We start from the raw sequence: 22904 nt of genomic DNA, 5'->3' as shown, positions 1-22904 counted from the left end.
CTAAATGCTATATGGAAAGGAGCAGCAAATAGAGCAATGTAGGACCATAGAATGAAGAGGGAAAGTAGAGTTTAAGACTGTAAAGGTAGGAAGGAGAACTTTAAATGCCATTTGAGGGCTTTTTATTGGATTTTTGAAGAAAGGAGGTCATTGGGTGACAGGAGCAAAGACTTAAGTTTTTTTTTCCCTTTTAAAAGATTTATTTATTGGGATGAGGTGACTTGCCCAAGGTCACACAGCTAGGCCATTATTAAGCATCTGAGGTTGTATTTGAACTCAGGTCCTCCTGCCTCCAGGGCCAGTGCTCTATCCACCAAGCCTCCTAGCTGCCCAAGACTAAATTTTATAGTAAAATTCAAGGAAGGAAATATCCCTCCCATCTGGGAGGTGTAGGGTAGAAGGGTCAGGGAAGTTTTCCTGGAGGGGGTGATGCCCAAACTGAGACTTAATTGAAGGTCAGGATTTCATAGACAATGATGAGAAGGAAGTATATTTTAGTGATGGTAAATGGGGAGGAGGAATGGAAAAGAAAAAGGAATAAGCCCTTGTATCACACTTACTATGAGGCAGGCACTATGGTAAGTCCATTAAAAATATTATGTCATTTAATCTTTGCAATAATCCTATGACTTCACCTATTTTAGTCCTATGATAATCCTCATTTTATAAACCAAAATGAGGCAAACAGGTTAAGTGACTTCCTCGGGGTCACACAGCTAGAAAGTATCTGAGGCCAGATTTGAACTCAGAAAGATGACCTGGCTCTTTGTACACTAGGGTACCACTTAACTGCCAAGATCAGAAGTAGAGAGTTAGATATAGAAGTCTCTTAGGGTATACCCACTCTTAGGGATCTGGAGGTAATAACAAAGAGGGGAAAGCAGAAAGGCTTAGACTATTAGGAGGAAAATGAGAGGACATTGTCAGTGAAGCCAAGAAAAATAGAAAGTATAAGAGAATAGGGAGTGGTCACAACATTGACTGATACCAAAAAGTCTTGAAAGATAAGACTAAAAGAACACCATTGGATTGAGGCATTGAGGGCATCAGTGACTTTGAAAGTCAGATTTCAATGAACTGAAGAGTGACATGTGGATAATAAGAAAGTGAAGAGAGGAAGAAAAGACTTCTTACTTTGAAAGTGATAATGAGGAAAAGGGAAAAGTATGGCACCATACTTCAACTTAAGTTGAAGATGTAAAGAAAAGTCAAGGAATGTTTTTTTGTTTTGTTTTGTTTTGCTTTTAATTACAGGGGCAGTTGGAGAATATTTGTAGGAATCAGAGAAGGGGTGGGGTAGGAGGTGACTAATCAGGAATAGGGCAAATTCTTAATGGAGAACAGAGGGAAAGAGTCAAAGGTGATAGAGAGGAATTAACCTTAGAAAGTAGAAAGGCAGAATCATCCTTTGTACTTGGAACAAAAGAGAAGATAGAAATATGTAGAGGATTTGCGATGTGAAGAAAGGGAGATGAGGGTGTTCATGATGGATAGCCCCAATTATTTCAGTGAAGTAGGAGAGGGGAGCTTTTGAGCTGCCACCATGGGGTGTATGATAAGAAAGCAATGGGAGAGGACTTAAAGTTACTACAAACTAATGAAGGGCAAAGGCCTAGTTAAGGCTAGATAACATGAATGTATAATTGACCCCCAGACTATAAGGTTTCATGACTTACTCTAGCAATTTTTCTTAGGTCAGAAGTAGCAGCAGAGAGGGCAAATGCTAGTGGAAACCAAAGATTAAATATGACTAGGATGTGGAGAAAAGAAGAGCAACTCATAAGGAATTTTAAGCTAGATATCTCATTGTACCACTTAAATATATGGTTTGGATTGTGAAGGAGAAGAGTGAGGTTAAACAAGGGTGATGGAGTAGGAGAATAACAAAAAGTAGAGGGACTTCAAATCCTCACCCTAAGGGGAAAAAACAAGTCCTAAGGAATAAGAAAGATCTACAGATACAAACCAATGTGTTATATAGTGCAGCAAAAGAGTTCACACCATCCTCCCTTCTCTGACCAGCTGTTTGTGTGTACCATGGAAATCATGTACATTCAAAGAGCCTCAGTGGAGATCCAGAGCTGGAAGGGGTCCCAGATTTATGCTACCTCAGCATAAATGCCTCAGCACACATTGGCAAATGATTCACTGATAGAAGAAGATGAACATTAACAAGTCAACCATGCCCACTGGGAAATGGGAAGTGTAGGTTGGGTCCTACTGACCTCATACTGAAAAATGCAATCCATGGACATCATAGAATAGACATCAAAGAGGAAGCATGTTGCTGTAGGGAGGACAGACAGATATATAGATAGACAGAGAGACTGAGATAGAGTTAGAGAGAGACAGACACACACATACATAAATACATACATATACAGAAACAGACAGGAAAAAAGAGAGGATTGAATAGATGTTTGCTACTCTGCTTCTAATGATCATGTATTTTGCTTTCCTTACCTATAAAACTGGAAAAAATAATAATTCATTTCATAAGTTTGGTGTGACAATTCAATTCAATGCAATGGACATTTAGTAGGCACCTACTGTGCCAAGGTTTGTACTGAGGATAAGGAAAAAATATATACAACCCCATATAGTTTTACAATTAAAGGAGACATAAAGTGAAAACTAAGAATGTTTGATGTATTCAATGCTCAAATGAGATTATGTATAAATATTTAAGAAAGTATTAGGGGAAATAGGGAAGAAAAGAGAGGGTTAACCCCAAATAAGAGGCAACATTGTTTAAAATGCACAGAAAAGAACAGAAGGAAGTTGACAAGGAATCAGATAATAAGGACAGTTTTGAAAGTAATATACAGAATTTTATATTTATTTTATTTATACATTTACATACATATATTTATTTCTTTTTATTTATATGTATATATATATATATTCAGATATACCACAAATGTGTGTGTAATACAAGCAACATGAAATAGAGATTCACAGTTTTCTAGTGAATTCTTTTGTGCTCTGTTATGTTTATGAAAATACTTTTGGGGTGTGTTTTTGCTTGAAATAAAAAACAATAAAAAGAAAATATTGACTGCTACTCAGATGCAAGACACTGAATTAAGGTAAAATGAAATTTTGCAGGAATAAATGTAAAACCTGACACTTGGGTTTATTTTTTTCTCATATATAAGATTAGGTTAGAAAACATTTGCTCTGATCTGGAATTTTAGTGGACAATAAGTTTGATACATCAACAATATTTTTTTTTAGCTTTTGCAAGGCAAATGGGATTAAGTGGCCTGCCCAAGGCCACACAGCTAGGTAATTATTAAATGTCTGAGGCCAGATTTGAACTCAGGTTCTCCTGACTCCAGGGCCAATTCTCTACTGAGCTACCTAGCTGCCCTGATACATCAACAATATTATGGGACAACCCCAGAAGTTAAACCAGTCTTAGGCTGTGTTAAGAGAATCATGGTGAGACTAGGGTTGATGGTCTCAGTTGTACTACTGAAGATTCTCAAGATCATAACATGAGATTTCAGAAAAGAATTATTGATAATTTAGCCAGGTACCTCTACAATTTTAAAATATGGTAGAGCAATTATATTTGTAAACTGGATTGTTAGTTACTTGAAAACACTTTTACTTTTTTGAGTTGCTCCAGAATATAGTATAGTTTCTGCACATAATATGTGGTTTAGAAATGCTTTCTCACTTGCTTGTTTACTCTGATTTAAGAGAGTAAAATTAGAAACAATGAGTAGGAATTGTAGAGAAGTAGTTTTGTAAAGTAAAACTTCCCAACCTTTGGTACGATCCAAAAGTAGAATGAGCTGGTTCAGAAGGTAGTGCATTCCCTCTCTTTATATGTCTTCAGACAAAGCCTAGATGACTGCTTCTCACATAGGCTGTAAAGAGAATTCTTATTTAGGTAGGAATTGGAGTAGATGACATTTAATCTGATAGAGTGGAGAGAACATCGGGTCCTAAATTAGTAGGTCCAGGCTCTAAGTTCCAACTCTTATTTTCAGCTAGATTTAAGACCTTTGGCAAGCTATCTAACCTATTTAAATCCCATTTTCTTCATCAATAAAGTAAAGGAATTAAAATTGTATAATCATAAACACCTAAGGCTATTAGTCTGTGATGCCATTGGGTTCTTGTACAGTTTCTCCAGTATTATCTATATATCTCCAATGATAAATGGCATAGTGGAATCACCAATCACATTCTTGATTCAGTCCATCAACTATCATTCTTCCTAGCACAGAAGAACAGCAATCACTAAGATTTTTGGTATGGAATAAGGATTCATACTTGATGACAAATGACAGCTGGTGAGAGAGGAAATCAGAGAAATAAACTTCTAAGGACAAACTTCTGCCTTTTACACTCCTAGTCCAGAGACAGCAGGGGCCATAGAAAGTTTACACATACATGTGAGACTGAGGGTAGTCCTTGTTTTCATGGTCCCCCCGCAAGTTCTTCCATTCTTGATCCCCATTGGTTAATCGAGACATGAAAGATGGACAAAGAGGGGAAATAATGTACGTCAAGGCTGAAGTTTCCTACTTAATCTCTAAGCTTCTCATTTACTAGTCCCCAGTTGATTATAAATTCACTAAAGCTTTCTTCTTACAAAGCTTATTTGTCGTCCCAGATCACCAAAGGAAACCCCCTATTATGCAGGTGTGTCTCTCACTTATTTATTTATTTGCATTTAGGATGGTGAAGAATAAAAAAAAAAACCCTGCCTTTTATGAGCATTAATTATACACCAGGCAAGGAAGCAATTGCCTCTATGTTATGAAATATTAAATCAAAATACTTCCCGTCCCCAGATGTCCCAGAGATAAATACAGCAGTATTTTGAAGCCCCTCTTGGAGCTGTTTTGCCTGCAAATTTATAGTTTTGTCTCCATTTTCAGAAAACCCTGTTTTCTGTGAAGTATAGTACTCTTGGTAGTTTTTTAAGAAGCAAACTCCTCTGGAGTTGCCTATGTAGGCAACAACTCTTATGGCAATGGCACACAAGGGATCCAGGGTTGATAGGCTCCTTTAAGATGACAAATGGGCTGAAAGTGTTATTGTCTTTGATTGCATGCCTTACATCATCTGTATGTAGGAATAAGAGGCCCATACTTTATCTTTAGCCATTTTATAAATATTTAAGTCCTTATAGTTGCCTAAAGATATTAAAGCATATTTTACAGTAGTTGGAGTATAAATATTATATATAGCACAAGATACCAAAGTAGTTTAATGAATTCATAATTTTCTGTTCACTTTTATTGGAATGTGTTTTATGTTAGAAAAGTTCCATTCAAAGAATAAGATGCCATTCTACTCCCCGAAATCATAGAATTGTAGCAAGCATCAATGAGGCAACATTAATATGAGGATGGGAGGCTTCAAGATGGGAGAGAAAAGGGAATTAAGACACAAGGATAAATTTCCTCCAATTCCTGCATTTTTATATAATATATATAACTTTTTGAAGAGTCAATTTTCTAGCTTATTTAAATCATAAAGTGCTTCAAAGAAATTGTTTTGTTTTATTTAGTGGTAGTAATTTCCTAAACTTCTCTTTCTAAGATATTATTTAGGAAAGACAGGGAAGAAGAGGAAAATGATTCTGAAACGAACAACAAGGGAATAACTATGGCTTAAGATTTTGATCTGGACAACATGGTGCTCCATCACAAGTGTCAGCTTTCCTGAATGCAAATGAATTTTTTTTTTGTTTTCTTTGAGTGGATGGGTGGATTCAAAGGGACTTTTTGTACTTGTTTTCAGTTTTTCAGTGAAATATAGTTTCCTCTTTAATATTTCACAAAGTTTCCCTGGCTCCCAGCGGGAGGCCATGCTAGGTAATGTTTGCTAATTACCAACAACAAAACTAGACATACAAAGCTGGTAAATTACCTGACCCTTTCCATTTTAATGAGACAACCAGGATTTCGGGAAGTGATGTTGTTTCAGTGGTTAATGGTGTCAGCAATGTTGTAATTGTGGGTTGAGATGCATTAGCTGAACAGCCACGTGTAGGAAGGGCTTTCTCTTGACAAGCTCTTTGGAGACTAGAGCCATATTATCATTAAGCCTTTGTCATTTGCATGCTGCTAATCACTTACTTTATTATCCAGTGTATCCATTGTCTTTCTTTAATTGCTCTTTAAATTAAAATTAAAAATAGTTACAAAGCCCACCATGGCTGGGATGGCATCTTGATTATGAAGATAACTTCAAGAAAATGAAACATATGATAATATATTTCAGGGATTACAACAGAGTTCCCATTGTTAGATTCTCTCTCAACTGGCCTCAAGGGCCTCATTGCAGCATTTTCTCATGCCTTGGCCCATGTTATTTGTTTAATAAATGGTTATTTATGACCTCTTTAGTTACTATAGAAAATTTTGGAAAAAAGAAAAATCTACTTTTGATTGGTTGGAAGCAACATGTTTTTCTTCTCTGGTCAGTGCTACAAGGTTGACCATGGAACAGAGGCTGGACATTTTTGGTGGGAGCACATAACACTCAGGAAATAAACTCTCTTCAAAAGCACCTACAAGTTTATTCTATCCCTCCAGATTCTAAGTAGTGCCCTATTCCCACGAAAGGATAATCCAACAATGCAATCTAATTAAAATTGATTATATATTTGGTTTTATACAAGATGGAGACAGAATAGTATAGTGAAGAGAGGACTGGGCTTGGAGTCAGGACTATCTGGGATCAATATCTTGACTCTGACACATGCCAACTTTATGTTTTATCATAAGCAGATGACATAAACTTCTTGATATTACTCTATAATATCTTTAAGACTTTAAATTACAAGTGAATTGCTGATATGAGTCTATTTGGAAGTTGCAATACCAAAGAATTCCCTACACAATAAAACCTTAAGTCTGGATCTCACGTATACATGGAACTGAAAATACAAATTTTAACATAACCATGCTCTCAAGAAGTTTCTGTTCCACTAGCTATAGAATTCTACTGCTAATTGTGTTCTACTCTCAACTCAATCCTCAGAACTCAGAACTTAATTCTCAGTTCATAAGATCCTACATTTAGAGTTGAAAGATATAAGGATCATAAAGTCAAGGCTCAGATTTTATAGATGAAGAAAGTAAGATCCAGAGGGCTTTAAGTGACTTGTTCAGTCTCATAGACTGAGTGGCTTATTTGTTTCTGTCTCTTGTATTTGGATACAGTTGTGTGTTCTTACCATATTATTGTGTTAACTGATTCTTATAATTTATGATGCTAAAAAAGGATAAAAGTCGGTAGAAATGCTTTTATATTATTAACCTTTATTATTAACCTCAATGGTTTCTTCAGTGAAAACTTTGTGTTTCATGTAAATTCAAATGTATATACAGGTGTCTCTATAAATATATTTGAGTGTACAAATATACACACATACATATACATGCATATATACACACATATGTATGGTGTGCAAGTTGTATGTGCATATAAATGTAAACATGTGTGTATGTAGTATACACACACACACATACACAAGCACATTTATCTTTCTAAAAGTGCTATGTGCATATATTTGTATTCCTGAGGCTAGGTTCGTCCACCAAAAGAGAGGAGGAAAGTTGGCCATAAATCAACTTACTACCACCCCAGGGCATCTCCACGTGGTGGGGTAGCCCAGTGCCTAGGGCAACTCATCTCCTAAAGCAATAGAAGAAAAACAAAAGAAGAGGAGGGAGCAGTAATGTAGGAATTGTATAGGAAGTAAGGGGTCTACTCAGACATATCTGATGTCATAAGGAAAGAAAATTTGATTAGTAAAATTCCTAGGGAGAGCAAGGTTTCTAGCAAGGAAGTTTATTGGCATAGAAAATTCCAAAAAATGAAAATGGTGTTTGATAGGAGTGAGTAGTAGCTATTTGAAAGAAAGACTAGACCCTCCAAATTGACTCCTATAGCACTGGATTAAAAGTTATAACATCTGGATTCAGGCTGCCATTAATTCACTGTGTGATATTAGGTTAGTCAGTTCACTTCTCTAAAACTCTATTTTTTTTTCTGTGGCCTCTTATTGGCTTTAAAACTCTATTTCTGAAAGCATAGTGGATCTGTCTCTGATGCATAACAACTGTGTGACTATAGACTCAAGAGTATCAGATACTAGCTTCAGTGGTCTGTCCCATAGAGATTATAGATACAATAGAGTAGGGTGATTATTGTTTGATATTCTATCAGGCACATGTGAGGAGACTGAGGAAAAGCTATTAATTACGATGACTGAAACTAGAAGACAGAGACAAAGGAACAAGACAATTTATTTCCTGAGTGGATTGAGTTTAAAATTTAGCTTGTGGGTAAGCATAAAGAGAATTCATGAGAAAACACTTTAATTAGTACTCAGAGATCTGAATGGTGGGACTATATTTCCAGAACTGAGACATCAGCCGTTGTAATGACTTTGTATTTTTGTAGATATAAATGTAAATGTTTACATCAACATACATATTTCTATATGTATATACAGATACATGTAAATATTATGTGCATATATATATAGGTATATTATAGAAATTAACAGAAGTTTATGGGAAAATGATTTCTCCAGCTTATTAAATATATATCAAATATTTTTTTATGTAACAGTAACCCTTCAGAAATGACTAAATGAAAGTTTTTAATGATAGGAGGCTGTTGTACAAGAATTGCAGGGGGATGCACTGCATATCTTGGCAAATATTTCTTTACACTGAGTTAATTTCTCGTGCATTTCAGATATGGACGTTTTAGTTTGCTCATGATTAGTGACTCTGTCTTCTGCCATTGGCTCTCATACAACTAAACAATGGTATTTGGCATTTCAAATGGAAAAAAAGACATTTGAACTGCATGACAAATACTGAAAAAAAAAACAAAACCCATAGCACCACTCTTAGAACATAAAGGAACTATTTATAATGTAGAGGTGGTTACCTTTTAAGTCGATCTATCATTTTAATGAGCTCTTTGCATTTCTTTGATTAATGTTCGGACAAGAGGGAGGGGAAACAAAGGGTGTAATAGAAACAGAAAAAGTATGGCCTTGGCAGTACAAGGGGGTCTTCCTGTTTATTTTATTCTTATCCACTTAATATTGCTGACTTGCAATTTATACATCTGTCTTTGCTGTAATGCAAAGTACTCCTGTAGTTTATAAGAAATGTAACCTACCATGAAAGAGAATCTTCTAATTGGCAAACAAGCTTTAATTTTTAACTCTAAGGGCAGTGTAGGGAAAATAACCCTGAACAGATGGGCAGGATACTAGTATCTAGTCTCAAGCCAGATAGTCAGTAATCGCCTCCACCATGGACAGATCTCTGCCCGTAATAATAATTCACATTTTTATAGCAAGTTAAGGTTTAAAGTACTTTCTTCACAATAGTGCTGTGACAATGTATTATTGTCTGCATTTTATAAATGAGGAAACAGGTTCAGAGAGGTGGTATGACTTTTCTTAAGCTTCACAGCTAGAAAAATGTTTTGAGCCAAAATTCAGACCTAACATTCCTGCAGAGGAAAAATAGGCCTTCAGACTGGAAGAAGCCTGAATGTTCATCTCAACAGCAAAATTAAAATTCAAAAGTAGCTAACATGATCTCATTTGATATTTAATAACTGTTTACTTATGTGGATCAATGCATAAAACAAGGAGTTACTTGCTTTCCAATGATTTCCTCCCCATCATGGAGGAAGAACAAGACAGAGTCCAAGGTGGAGAAGGATTCCCTCTAGAAATGTGATACCTGTTTATGGATGATATTATGTTCATTGCATCTAAAGAGAACTCCTAACTGAGAGCCATAATCCCTAGAAAGAATTTGAATGAACTATGCACATAGGTAAAAAGTAAATAAATATATGAATCCAGAAAGCCTATTGGTTTGCATTTGGATGAAAAAAAACTATAGAGCTTGTTCAACAATATTAAGCCACTAAAAATGGATAGTGATCTAGACATAGGACTGAACAAGTGAAAAAAGTAGACTGGATTATATTTAGGACCCTGCATGGGTTTTTTTCTTTATTTTTGAGTGATCCTAAGCATCTCCAAGTAAAAATGGTCCATCTTTTTCATTCCAACATTCTTCTAGTGATGCATAGTTGAATATTTGAGGATATTACAGTTTTCTTAATATATTTATTTATTCATCCATATGCACATGTATATTTTTAAGTTACAAAATTTCTTTCCACCCTCCCTTCCCACCCCCTCCCTTCAGCGGTGAACAGTCAGGTTAGCATTGTACATATATATTTTTGATAAAGATGTTTACATATTTGTCATTTTCGGTTTGAGGAATTAGGTTTAAGGTAAAGAGATACATAAGAGATAATTTTTATAAAGTTTTCATCAGATTCTGAAGGCTTGGTTTTTGTTTTGTTTTGTTTTGTTTTTCTTCCTTTGGATGGAAATAACATTATCCATAGCCAATCTAATGTGGTTGTCCTAGTTCTCTGAACTGCTGAAATGAGTTGCTTCCATTAAGGTTGATCATCTCACAATATTGTTGTTATTGTGGACATTGTTCTCTTGTTTCTGCTCCCTTTGCTCAGCATCAGATCCTGGAACTCATTCCGTGCTTCTCTAGAGTCTGACCATTTATGGTTTTTATAGAGCAATAGTATTCCACAGCATTCATGTACCATAACTTATTTAGCCATTTTCCCAATTGATGGATGGGATACTAAAGTTTTGAAAGAAATGAAGTTGAGGAATACACAAAGGATGGTGGAGCACCTCACTCTGTGCAAGGATATCTTACCCCTACTGACTGTTTTAACAAGTTGATTTGAGGACACTTTTTCTGAGGCCCACTCAGGTTGGGGAGACAGTACAAATAATGATGATATCCATATATGTGCATGATTTTTATATGGGTGCCCTGTTTAAGCAAGTTGGATTCATCTTCCTTACAAGAGCTTGCAGTCAAATGCACAGGAGAGATTTTTTTTTTTGGTCTTATTTCCCTGTCCCAAATCCAAGCTCTAACAAGAGAAAGGTGCCTTAAGCAGGCTGCAGGGATGCCTCCCTTGGGACATTCATCAAAAGCAGAATCTCCAGAAAAATAGTATGCTTGAATATATCAATGTAACACATTTGTGAATGGGAAAAAAGGATCAGAATTATAGCTCAGGCCTTTACCCTGTCCTGGAGAAGGCTGCCAAATAGATTTTCTATAGCATCCAAAGAATGAAGATGAACTCATGTGCATTCAATAAACATTCTTTTCATAGAAGATTGAGCATTTGAAGTATTTTACCTTGAACTGGGAGAAAGACTAGTGATGTGGTTCAGATCTGAGAGAGTCGTTTGAAAAGGTACCATATAAAAGGGTTGTTCCCTGTGGCCAGAAGGGATCTGTGTGAATCTGATCCTCATTTCTCTAGGCAACATGTGGAAGATAGTTATTATTCTATGTTCATGTCCATCTCTATTGCAATAGACCCAGGCTATTTGGTCTGAACCAGACAGAGTTTTTTATTTTAAGTGGAGACTAACAATGTAGGAAGGCTTTGGGCATTGGACTTTTCAGAAAAGCTGCGTTCTTGCTAAATAATCATTTTTTATTGAGTAAACATAGGTCAGCTGCCTGGCCCCCTGACTTGGTGACTCCAACTTCGTGGGAAGCCACTGAAAGCAGCTGTGAAAAAATATTATGAGGTTAAACAGAGGTTTTCCTTTTGCTAGATTTCTCTTGCAGCCATTTATGAAAATCTATTTCCCAAATCAGCCCTGTGCTCATGGATTTTTTCCACAAGTTAAAAAGCAATTGTGCTCCTAGACATGGAATTTTCTTTCCTTCTTGTGCTGAGGAATTTGTTGGAATACATATTGCAGAAATGACTGCTGTGGTTATTACTGTAGTTGCTCAGGGGAGCTATTCAGATGCCTCATTTATTGGAGCTTAATAGATTAAAAGTCCAAATTGAGTCTCATGATATAAGCCTAATCAAGTTCTAATCTGCATAATTTTCCCATAAGCAGCTATGGGAAATTTGTATAATTTATGTTTCAGCAGTTGCCAATCATGTGTTAAATAGTATTGTTGCATTTACTTATCAAAATATTTTTATTGATCTTCACTTGCTTTGACATTTGACTTGGGGAGTTTTGGGGGGTTTGGGGGGGGAACCATGGGAGATTTAATTTATCTCCTGAATGATGTAATAGAAGATGTTTCTCTTGATTTTTAAATGCCTTTCCAGATCATTTTTAACTCTGATCTTTTCCTTTCACAAGAGCATATTGAATACCTGTCTCAGCAAGTAAAGATGATGATTCAGTCTAATTTATTTCCCAAGTTTAACATAGCATATGGATTGCTAACTATCATTTATATGCACACAATCAAAGATAATTTGAACTTACATTTGAACCTGTTCTTTTTATGTTAAAATCTATGGAAGAGGTAGTAGAGAAAGAGAGCAAAGCCCTTGTCTTCATTTCTCCATCTCTGCCATAGGAGGTGATGGATACAAAATTTCCTTTCTCTCTCTCTCATTGGGGGATTTCATAAGGGAAGATTTAGAAAGTTCTCTGTATTTCCCCCAAGGAAAAGCAATGTAATAAAGCATTTATTATATGTACTAAACTCTGCATTGGTACTGTACAAAGTGTGTTAAGTCTAACTACAATGGGTCCCTGTTCTGCTGTTCTCTACTATTGTTTAAAGGTGAAAGCAATAAAATGGTATGGCCAATCCAACTCTGGTTGACTGTCTCAGTTGAGAAAAGAGAAGAGGGGAGCAGACCAATAGGAGAAGGGAACAAAGTAGTATCTACTCACAGGGCAGTGAGGGGAGAATGGCCCTTGATTTGGAGGGAGCCTAGAATATAGAAGATGCTTAATTAATGCTTACTGAGTGATTCTTTCCAGATTCACATTCCAGATCTGTGATTTTCCCTGTCATCATACATAAATGGTTTCCTTATTCTAGACCTGAGGTCCTCAACTATAAAATATGAAGAATGGACTAGATGGCCTCCGAGTATTAGGAAATATTCAGATGAAGACAAGCAATTGCTCCTTAGTGGTGTATGAAGAGATTGCATCTTTCAGAATCACAGAAGTTTTAGAGTTGTCAAACTCAACAACTATTTAATCTAACCTACACTGGATAAAGGTTCTTAATAATATACTAAAGAGATCTTTGGCTGGATATCTAAGAGGGAACTTCCCATCTTTCAAGGCAGTCCTTTTCTTTTGTTTACAGCTTTTTGTGACAAGTTGTTCCTAAAGAGCAGTCAAAATTTTAGTTTTGTCTGTTGTCACTTCCTACCTTTTTTTCTGATCTGCCTTTTGGGGTCAGACAGAGGCAGGGTGTTACAGTATAAAGTAAATGGTTCGAGGACTCTATATTCAACTCCTTCCCCTGATATTTTCTTTTTTTTTTTTTTTTGGCCTTGGAAAAGCCATAGCTTCTCTGCCCTCAGTTCTTCACAATAAAATAAACTTCTTGTTCCATTACTTTTCAGCCATATCCACCTTGTCATGACCCCTTTGGGGTTTTCTTGGCAAAGATAAAGGAATGGTTTGCTCTTTCCTTCTCCAGCTCATTTTACAGATGAGGAGACTGAGGCAAGAGGGTTAAGTAGCTTTCCCAGGATCCCACAACTGATCTCAGGAAAATGAGTCTTGCTGTCTTTAAGCCTATACTCTGTGCATTGCACTGCCTAGCTGCCCTAATTACCAAAAGGACAGGTCAATCAAAGAATGGAAATAGGAAGTATAGTTGGAAAATAAGACTAAAATTCAAAGAAATCAGGTGTGCATATAGTTTTGACCTTAGATAAAGAGTTTATTCATCATCTCTTACCTTTAGTGGGCTGAAGATTCTCCAGTCCTCTTGAACCTTTGAGTTGAAGCTAACTTAGACTCCTGGTTTCTCCAAATGCATACAGTTTTCTGACTTAACTGGTATAGATTAATTAGGGTATGCCCCAGAGGACCCAGCATGGTGGCACAGAGTCAAGGCTGGAAATAGAAGAATCTTTAGGGGAAAGAGGTTGAAAAGCACAACCTATGACATACCATATCTGGCCCCCTGATCCATTAGGACCATACTGACTTAGAGCTGAAAAAGAATCTTCATGGCATCCAATCCATTTTGCAAATGAGGAAACTATAGCCCAAGAAAATTAAGTGACACCCAAGTACATATAAGTTGTAAGAATCAGGGGAAAAATTTAAGCACAGTTCCCCAGAGTCAGTACCCTTTCTTCTCTCCTTACTGACTGCTTGTCCAAATTCTCAAACCCTGTATTTCATATCTTTGCTCATTTCAGATCTTAGATTTTTGCATCCCAAAGAAATTTTTATATTGTTCTTTCCTGGATTTTTGATATACTCTTACACGAATCTTGTTTCAGACCCTGCCCCTCTAGCCAGGGTTTAGGGGTTGGAAAGGGATTCACATATCTCTTTGAATGATGTTTAAATGAGCTAGATATGTATTTTTGAAAAAAAAGATTTACTGAAGATGAGACAATAATATTAAGATATTTTAAGGGTTATTTGAAAGAAACAGAAATCTTACTTTGTAATCTTCAAAATGGGAGAACTAGAGATGAAATGAGAGAAGTTACAGACAGAGATGTAGGTTTTGGTTAAAAAATAATACCTATGTATCAATTTGCATTGTCCAAAAATGGAATATGGGGTACTATTTCTAGTTGTAAGCTTCTTATACTGCAACTATTTGAGTACAATTTGGATAATTATTTATTAGGGACATTTTAGAAACAATTTATGCAGAAAATAGCAAGTTTTATTAGGTGACCTATACCTAAAACCTAAGGTTAAACACTCCTAAAAATTCTCGGTTTGTAGTCTGCTTGCCTAAAGTATACTGTGCATTTTGAATTGAAGATTAGTTACTCTGATGTAGTTTTTTGCTCAACCAGAAATTTCTAATCCTGCTGTGGGAAGATACCCCAAGGTGATCATGAAACACTCACAACTGCATACTCCAGACCAAGTTAAGTTTAATTCACTTACATTTAAAATGCAAATATATTCCATTTACAAATATTGGCCATCTTTGGTCCCCATCTTGGCAGTCCCTATAAAGTGAGATCAGAAAAAGAAAGTTTCCCCGGGTTTGACACTAGTTTCCATCTTTTGGAAAATCAAATAGAGAAAAGTAATAGGAGGAACAAGTGATTTTATAATAATAACTATAACCAAAACAATATAGCTGGCTGTAGGAGCCTCTTAGGATTTGCTAGATTGTCCAAGTTCCTTAGCTTTTTCCAGATTAAAATCATTTAAATTCTGTGATTATACAACTTTTTAAAGTATGTCATATCTCCCCACCACTTTGTCCTCCCAAATCCAAAATTCTCTCTTCCTTCATAATACCATCCCCACTCTAGCAAAATATTTGATTTGTTTTCAATATCTCAAGCATTTTAAAATCATGTTGAGTCTCAAACAGTCATATACTTGCTCATATGTAATGTTGGTTTTATTCTTTGTGCATCAAAAATTATTTCCTTAAACTAGAATCTTCTCCTATGCAAAGCCATGACTTTTTTTTTTCCTTTCCATTCTCCCTGGTGCCTAACACAGATGCTTTGCATAAAGTAGATACTTAAAACCTGCTTTCTGAATTAATTAATGCTTGATTGAAGTCTGATATTAAGTTAGATGCTTTATCCTTGCTCATCCTTCTCATGAAGAAAATCCCAAGTGTTTGTTTTATAACTGTTGACTTAAAATGACTCCTTTTACAATTCTTGATAAAGGACTTGTTTTGAATGATTAACACAAGTAAATCTCCCTGGCAGAAACCTAGTTCAACCCTCAGAACAAGCACCCTACTTGGCAGAGAAAGTCTCAGCTCTTTGATGATGTGGGCAGTCTTTATTTTGGGCAAACCAAATCCCCAGGCTTGGATGTGTTTAGGACAGAGAGAACTTAAGTATGGTCCCTAAGAGTGTAAAGGAAGCCAAAGGAAAATAATGGAAAAAACTAAAAGAGAGATGAAAAATGTCTGACAAGCAAATGATAGAGGAATATTTTATAGGGATGAGTGGGGAGGAGGGGAGGCAGAAGAGGACTCCCCTCAGATTGAGAAGGATTGAGTGCATACACCTGGACTGGTTAATGTATGAGCTCAGCCCTCTGCAATCAGAAGTGAGATTCAGTTCTGCCTCCTCTACCTCCTCCTCTTCATCATAAGTCCCTGGTAACTTAAAGGATATCTTAAAGGTAATTTATAGGAAATATGACCACCTGCTTTCACCTGAACTGACAAATATAAGAGGTTGTTTTTGTAGTAGTAGTAGTAGTAGTAGTAGTAGTAGTAGTAGTAGTAGTAGTAGAATCAATAATTCAATCTGGCAATTGAATATGGTAGCACCATTAACTGAAATAAAAAAGAGCAAGTTGGTGGAGACATTGTGTAAACATGTCATTTAAGAGACTGAATGGCCTTGTCCTAACCATCTAGGATGTGGAATTCAAGCTGCCTGGGACTTCAGGGAAGAAGGGATTGTTTTTGAATATCACTTGTAATATTAGTTATTCTCATGACCTCATTAGAAAATATGATGATACTTCTGTGGAGGCTTGAGTCTAGAATGGGAGGTTTTTACTTTTAATGAAATTTAAGGGGGCGGATAGGTGGCGTAGTGGATAAAGCACCAGCCTTGGAGTCAGTAGTACCTGGGTTCAAATCCGGTCTCAGACACTTAATAATTGCCTAGCTGTGTGGCCTTGGGCAAGCCACTTAACCCCGTTTGCCTTGCAAAAACCTAAAAAAAAAAAAGAAATTTAAACTGGAGTCCCATCAGATTTGAAGAAATCTAATTCTATCTTTCTTTTTTACTCTCTCCCTCTCTTTCTCTCTCACTCTCTCATATACATTAATCATATTTCACACTTAAATCAGAGGTTGTTCCTAAAATTAATTTCCCATGTATAGCTAAGTAATAAAAGTCATGTTTCCCAATTTCATTATTCACTGTATATTGTTTAGGATCCCTGGATGATGTCATAGGCCTGTGGAATTGACCCACTGAGATAGAATGCTGTTTTTCAATGGAAGGGATTAAAAGCCAAAGAAGGTTTGAATACATGTGTGAAAGTGACAATGATAAAATTTGAATTTACCTATTTTCCCCAACTTCTGTAGTAATGAATGTGTAGACGGGTTCAACTGGCACCATTTCAGTTTTTTCTACCCTTCAAAAAATTACAGTTCAGAAAATGGAAATAAATTTTAGAATGTGGAATGGACCTCTGGTTTTTGCTTTAATTTTGCTGCATTGAGACACCTAAAGATGTATTATTTCTAAAGGTTCATTGCCACCCAAACAGTAGGAATTAAAATGAAATCCTACTCCTTTTCTAAATGTAAAGGAGTGTTTGTCTGGGTAGGAGGAGAGAGAGTTAAGGAGAAGGTAGACATTGAAATCATAATAATAACTTAGCTACATTGTACAGCATTACTATTACAAAGTATTTCTATTTATATTATTTCATTTGATGCACCTAAAAATCTTAATGAGTAGATGGAACAAATGTTATTTTCCTCATTTTGTAGATACCAAAACAGAAACTCAAGGGGTGGTGGTGAAGTGATCCTGTGGCTTGAGCATGGTAAAATTAAGATCTGTGCTTAGGTCAGACTCCAAATCCAGTGTTCAAGATTTAAAAAAAAAAGATTAAGAAATTTTATTTCAATAAATAAGAACCGCTACATTTGGATGCCAATACTTCTGTACTAGAAGTGACAAATAATGTGTTCATATACATGTATATATACATGCCCAGCCCTTTACATGCATAAATGTCTATGTGTATGCATGAATGTATATATGTATATATAGTATGTATATACATACACACATACATACACGCTTGAAGGTAGAAACATTTCTAAAAAAAATAAGTTGAAATATAATGGTTTGAGTTGACCAAATGCATGTAGAGTAACATTCTACTAGGGGAAGAAGCATTTTAAAGGCATTCAGAAACTATTTCAAGATACCATATTTCAAAAGAATAAAAAAAATTAAGATAGCACAATTGCTAGACAAAGCCTTTGGAAACTGCCAGTTGTTATTCCCACTTTCTCTTCTCTCTCTCTCTCTCTCTCTCTCTCTCTCTCTCTCTCTCTCTCTCTTTTATTAAAATGGTCTCTGGATGTAGGAAGGGTAGCCTCAAAAAAGTTATGAGAAAGGACTAAATAGGTTTTCTTAAATAATTTTCTATAACAGACCACATTTTTCACATGCAGACCTTTTATTGAGAGATAAAGGAAATATGCTATTTTTCTATGATTATTGTTCATTGATAACAGCACACACACACACACACACACACACACACACACACACACACACACACCGTTCCATGGAGTAACAAGTAGCCTTAAAGGTCTTCTCTCCTAAAGCCATTCCTGTATATATGAAAAATCAATACAAGGATCCTGAGAATATGGAACCCCAGAGGTAATTATGTTCCATGATCATTTTATCATCAATTTCAAATAAGGCATAAAAAGTTTTCAACACTATCATAAAGGGTGTTTTGGAGGGAAAAACATCCAAATGGGATAATTCCCTATCCTTTTCTCTAGTTGTTCATAGTTGTAAGTGATAGTGTAATTATTCCAGTGCATTTTCAGTCCTCTTCAAGGAAATCCATTGCTGTGTAAAAGAGATCACTCCACGAGACCACACAGAAAGAGACAAACAAACAAAAAATTTGGCTGAAGAATTCATATTGCCCAGATTGTGTGACATATAGTTGGATGGCAGCCAAGACAACTGGCCCAGCACTGTAGCTGGACAATGAATTTGGTTCAGAAATGAGTAAGAGGAGAATGTACTAGAATGTATTTAGGGAATTTTGTAGAGGTTTCAATGATTTCCCATGTTTCTTCCCGCCAAGAAAGCCCAGCTTATCCTCCTAATGCTCTCAGGAGGTGAATCATGAAATAATGGCCAACCACAAAGAATAGAAAAACCAATGACAAGTTCTATTACTAATGGTGACTTTTGAGGAAGTTTTCTTCAACTATGCAAAACTAGAAAAGAAGGTAATTTGTTCATGTTCCCAAAGCAAGAGTTTACACATGGATATGATGCATATGCCCTCTGCAAAAAAAACAAGATATTGGAGAGGGGGTTTTTGCATGTTTGACGGATCATCTGTAGAGGGTTTTTACTAGGACCTGGTCAAAGATCACCTGGATATGTGGGTCATGCTCATGAATGGGAAAAGGAATGTCCATGATGTGAGATTGCAGGACTACAGAAAAATTGATGGATTATTTCAAGCCAAGTATAACACCTCCCCACTCCCATCCTTGGGGCAAGGCTGAGGAGAAAAGGACCTGCAATGGGCCAACTGCCAATTTGATAGTTGTGAGTGGTAATGGAATGGAGGGAAATGGAATATGAAAGCAAAATGAAGTCAGACTAGGAGTTGGGCATGTCATTTCCAAATAAACGTTTCATGCAAAAGAACTGAGTCCTTTCACAGCTGAAAATGGAGTCTTTAAATAAGATAAAATCAAAGCATTGCTTTAGCTTGTTCCAGGTTCTGTAATGAAATACAGTTTTCCTAATATCCTGTGACCTGAATTTCTCCCTGCTTTATGGATGCTATTCCTTGATGTACAAACCTGTATTTTCTCCAGTCAGCATTCCATGATGGCTGTCAAAATACAGGCCATGTATTATGCATATAGCATTACCGATTTAAGGTGTTTACTTGTCAACTTGAAGAAATTCAAAAACGTCATATTCACTGAATCCGCATGGCTGTCACTGGGAGTTTTTCATGCCTTTGAATGAAACTTTTGATGAGAACAGTTCAGGTTTTCCCTTCACTTTTCCAGATGAGGGAAACAGAGAGCATTTTAAATCTGTGTCCTAGGTAATACAGTTGGCTGAAAATATGTTTCCTTTGAGTCTAGAAGGATGGACATTGAAGCTCTTTGTTGGGTTTCCCCACAAAAATGTGAACACAAACGGAACACAATGTGTTAAAAATACATTCAAGTAAATATTATAATGAAGAATCATTTTAATTAATCACAAAATTAATTAATCATTAAAATGAGCAATCAGAAAAAAGAAAATTAAGTATGGCCAAGAATTTGTTATTTCTTTTTCTTTGAAAGTATGAAAAAAAGTTATGGCAAGGAAAAAAAAAAGTAAGATCCGTGTAGCAGGGGGATAGAGTGATGGACTTGGATCTGGAAGTTCTGAATACAAATCATACTTATTAGCTAAGTGAACCTGTGCACAGAATTTCATAAACATTAAAGTGCTAATTTAATATTAGTTTTTTATTGTGCTATTATTATAATAATTATTTATTTCAATCCATGCCTTTTGTGCTACAAGAAGAAAATGCAATATTGAACCCCAGTACATTCTTTTCTCTAGCCTCAGTTTCCTTATTTGAACATGAAGAAGTTGGACTCAGGCTCTATGATTTGTTTTAACCCTGGGAAGATGATGATTTCTACAAAACTCCAGATCTAAAATGCCAACCTCATCTTTATCTCATTATGTCACCTTGAAAAGACAATTTGGCAAAAAAAAAAAAGAGGGAGCTTATGATAAAATAACCTTCTGGGTAATATTTGAAGTTGATTTATATGGAGGTAGCTCATGTTAAGTGTTTAGTTCTTTTTTTCTGGGCATCTGGAAAAATAGCAGGTGACCTCTCATTCCTAAGCATCTAGGTCATTGGTTATTTTGTGCAGCAATCTGCTGTAGATATAGGTAGGGAGACACACAAAGTTAATGCAAATGCTGCCATCATACCTGCCCTCTGTATGAATGGGAGCAAATCTGCACTTGCTGAATTAAACTAACAATAACATTTACCATATGCTGCCCTATGTAAAATTAATTTCAACTGAATAAAAATTGTTCCTGTCTTGCTTAGAGCTTACTCTAAGAAATTATCCAAGTCACATGAGATGAAATTCAACTTTCCTAATAGCCTAAAGATTTTCTCGTTTTTCTTGAGTATATGCATATATATATATATACACATACATATATATACTTCACAATCTTGATTTATATTTATGCAAACATACCTACTCAGTGTCAATAACAGACCTGTAGCTCCAACTATAAAGGAATAGAAAAACATACAAATCAAAATGACTACTTTCCAAATTGGTTATGCCTAGAAACTCTCTGGACAAAGGAGTGGATAAGTCTGAAAGTTCACTGTCAGTTTGAGTAGCAAAATTGATTGTCAGTCCTTATCTCAAACCCTTCATGGTAGTCAACATGATTTTTAAAAAAGAAGAGAGAAAATAGAGTATGGGAGGGAAGAAGAAAAAAATAGTATAGGGGAAAGAGAAGAGAAAAAAAAGCAGGAGGAGAAGAAAGAATTGAAGGGAACAAAATGAAGTATAAAGAAAGTAGAGAGAAGGAATGACAAATTGTTGAAAGGAAGGAGAGAAGAAAAGGAAAGGGATATGTGGGATCATGGAGGCAAATAAGAAATGGAGAGAGAGGGAAGAAAAGGAAGAACTGGAGGAAAGAAGGCTTGAAAATAAGGCAGAATAAGAATGGGGAGAAAAATAACTGAAAATTTGTTCCTAGACTATAAATAGAATGCCGATGTCAAAAATGGATTTTTGGTTTATGAACTAACTTGCTGATTTAACAAAAACTTATGAATGATATTCTTTCAGTTGACATTCTATTATCCAAAAATCATCCTGGATGACAGATTCAGGATCCAAAAAAAGTCTGAAAAGGATAGAATTGTAAACTATTGATGTTATTTCCTTTTTAATTATTAATTAACAAATTTGCTCCTTACCTGTGATTTCACTCCTACATGAAATGCCTGGTAAAGAAATCATTCCTTTGTGTCTTATAATATTTTGTAAAAGTGCCTGGGACCCTGAAGAGGAAAAGAACTTTTATGGTAATATAGCATGCATATGACAAAGAGAGATAAGATTTAACACAAGTTTTTTTCTGATTCATAGGACATACTTCAATCCACTGTCACACTGCCTCTGCGTTTTATAAAGATAAATATATTATCTTGATCTTGGTTTTAAAACAATGACTGACTAATTCTAATACTCCATCACTACTGAGCAGTGTAGGTTTTTGGCATCACAAACTATGTCATTTGGGGAAATTCACATCACCACTCTCTATCACACTTTTCTCATCTGTATTGTGTGGAACAGATTATTTTAAAAAGTCTTTTAGAAAGTCACTGAGAAAAGATTTTCTGCTTAAGAGAAGAACTAAAGATCGAATAGTCATTGGGGGGTAAATTTGAATTTGCAATATGCTTACAAAATTTGGTCAAGAAACCACTGAGATAAAAATAACTCAGGATATCTGGATACAGTGTCAAGTCAACATGAAGAGCATTGTGAGCTAGTAATCAAATGGTAAATGCAATCTTAAGTAGTTTACGAAACAAGGGAAAAATGTATTCTGCCCTAGAATGGAATACAGGAATAATGTTTTAAGGAGAAGTTTTGACAAACTGGAGAAGGTTCCTAGGACTCCAAGTAGAATGATGAGGAGACTTGAAATTGGATTAGACATGCCCTGGTTCAAAGAACTAAGGATAGTTAGCCTGAGATGAGGCAACATGGGGAAAATTTATGAACTTGAAATTTATGAAGAATTGTCATAGAGAAGTAGTGTTGTAATTTCCTTGATCCCAAAGGTAAACTAGGTTGAGTGGGTAGAAGTTATAGGAAGGTAATTTTTAGCTACAAATTGAACGAGGAAAACTTCCTTGAAGATTAGAATTGCCCCAAACTGAAATAGATTACTTGAACTTTACATCACTGAAGGTCTCTAAACAAAATCTTGATGACTACTTCTTGGTATATTAAAGTAGAAATTCATGATACCCTGTCTGATTCTAGGATTCT

General features: G+C 35.7%; 1 protein-coding gene across 10 annotated transcripts in view; it reads left to right on the top strand.

Annotated features, from left to right (window-relative positions):
• Positions 1 to 22904, top strand: part of KCNMA1 (potassium calcium-activated channel subfamily M alpha 1) — a 637032-nt gene that overhangs the window by 575882 nt on the left and 38246 nt on the right. The gene's annotated exons all lie outside the window — the stretch shown is intronic.

This window comes from Macrotis lagotis, chromosome 4 (assembly GCF_037893015.1).
Source record: "Macrotis lagotis isolate mMagLag1 chromosome 4, bilby.v1.9.chrom.fasta, whole genome shotgun sequence".
Taxonomy (NCBI): domain Eukaryota; kingdom Metazoa; phylum Chordata; class Mammalia; order Peramelemorphia; family Peramelidae; genus Macrotis; species Macrotis lagotis.
This window is presented reverse-complemented; position numbering and strand designations above follow the sequence as displayed.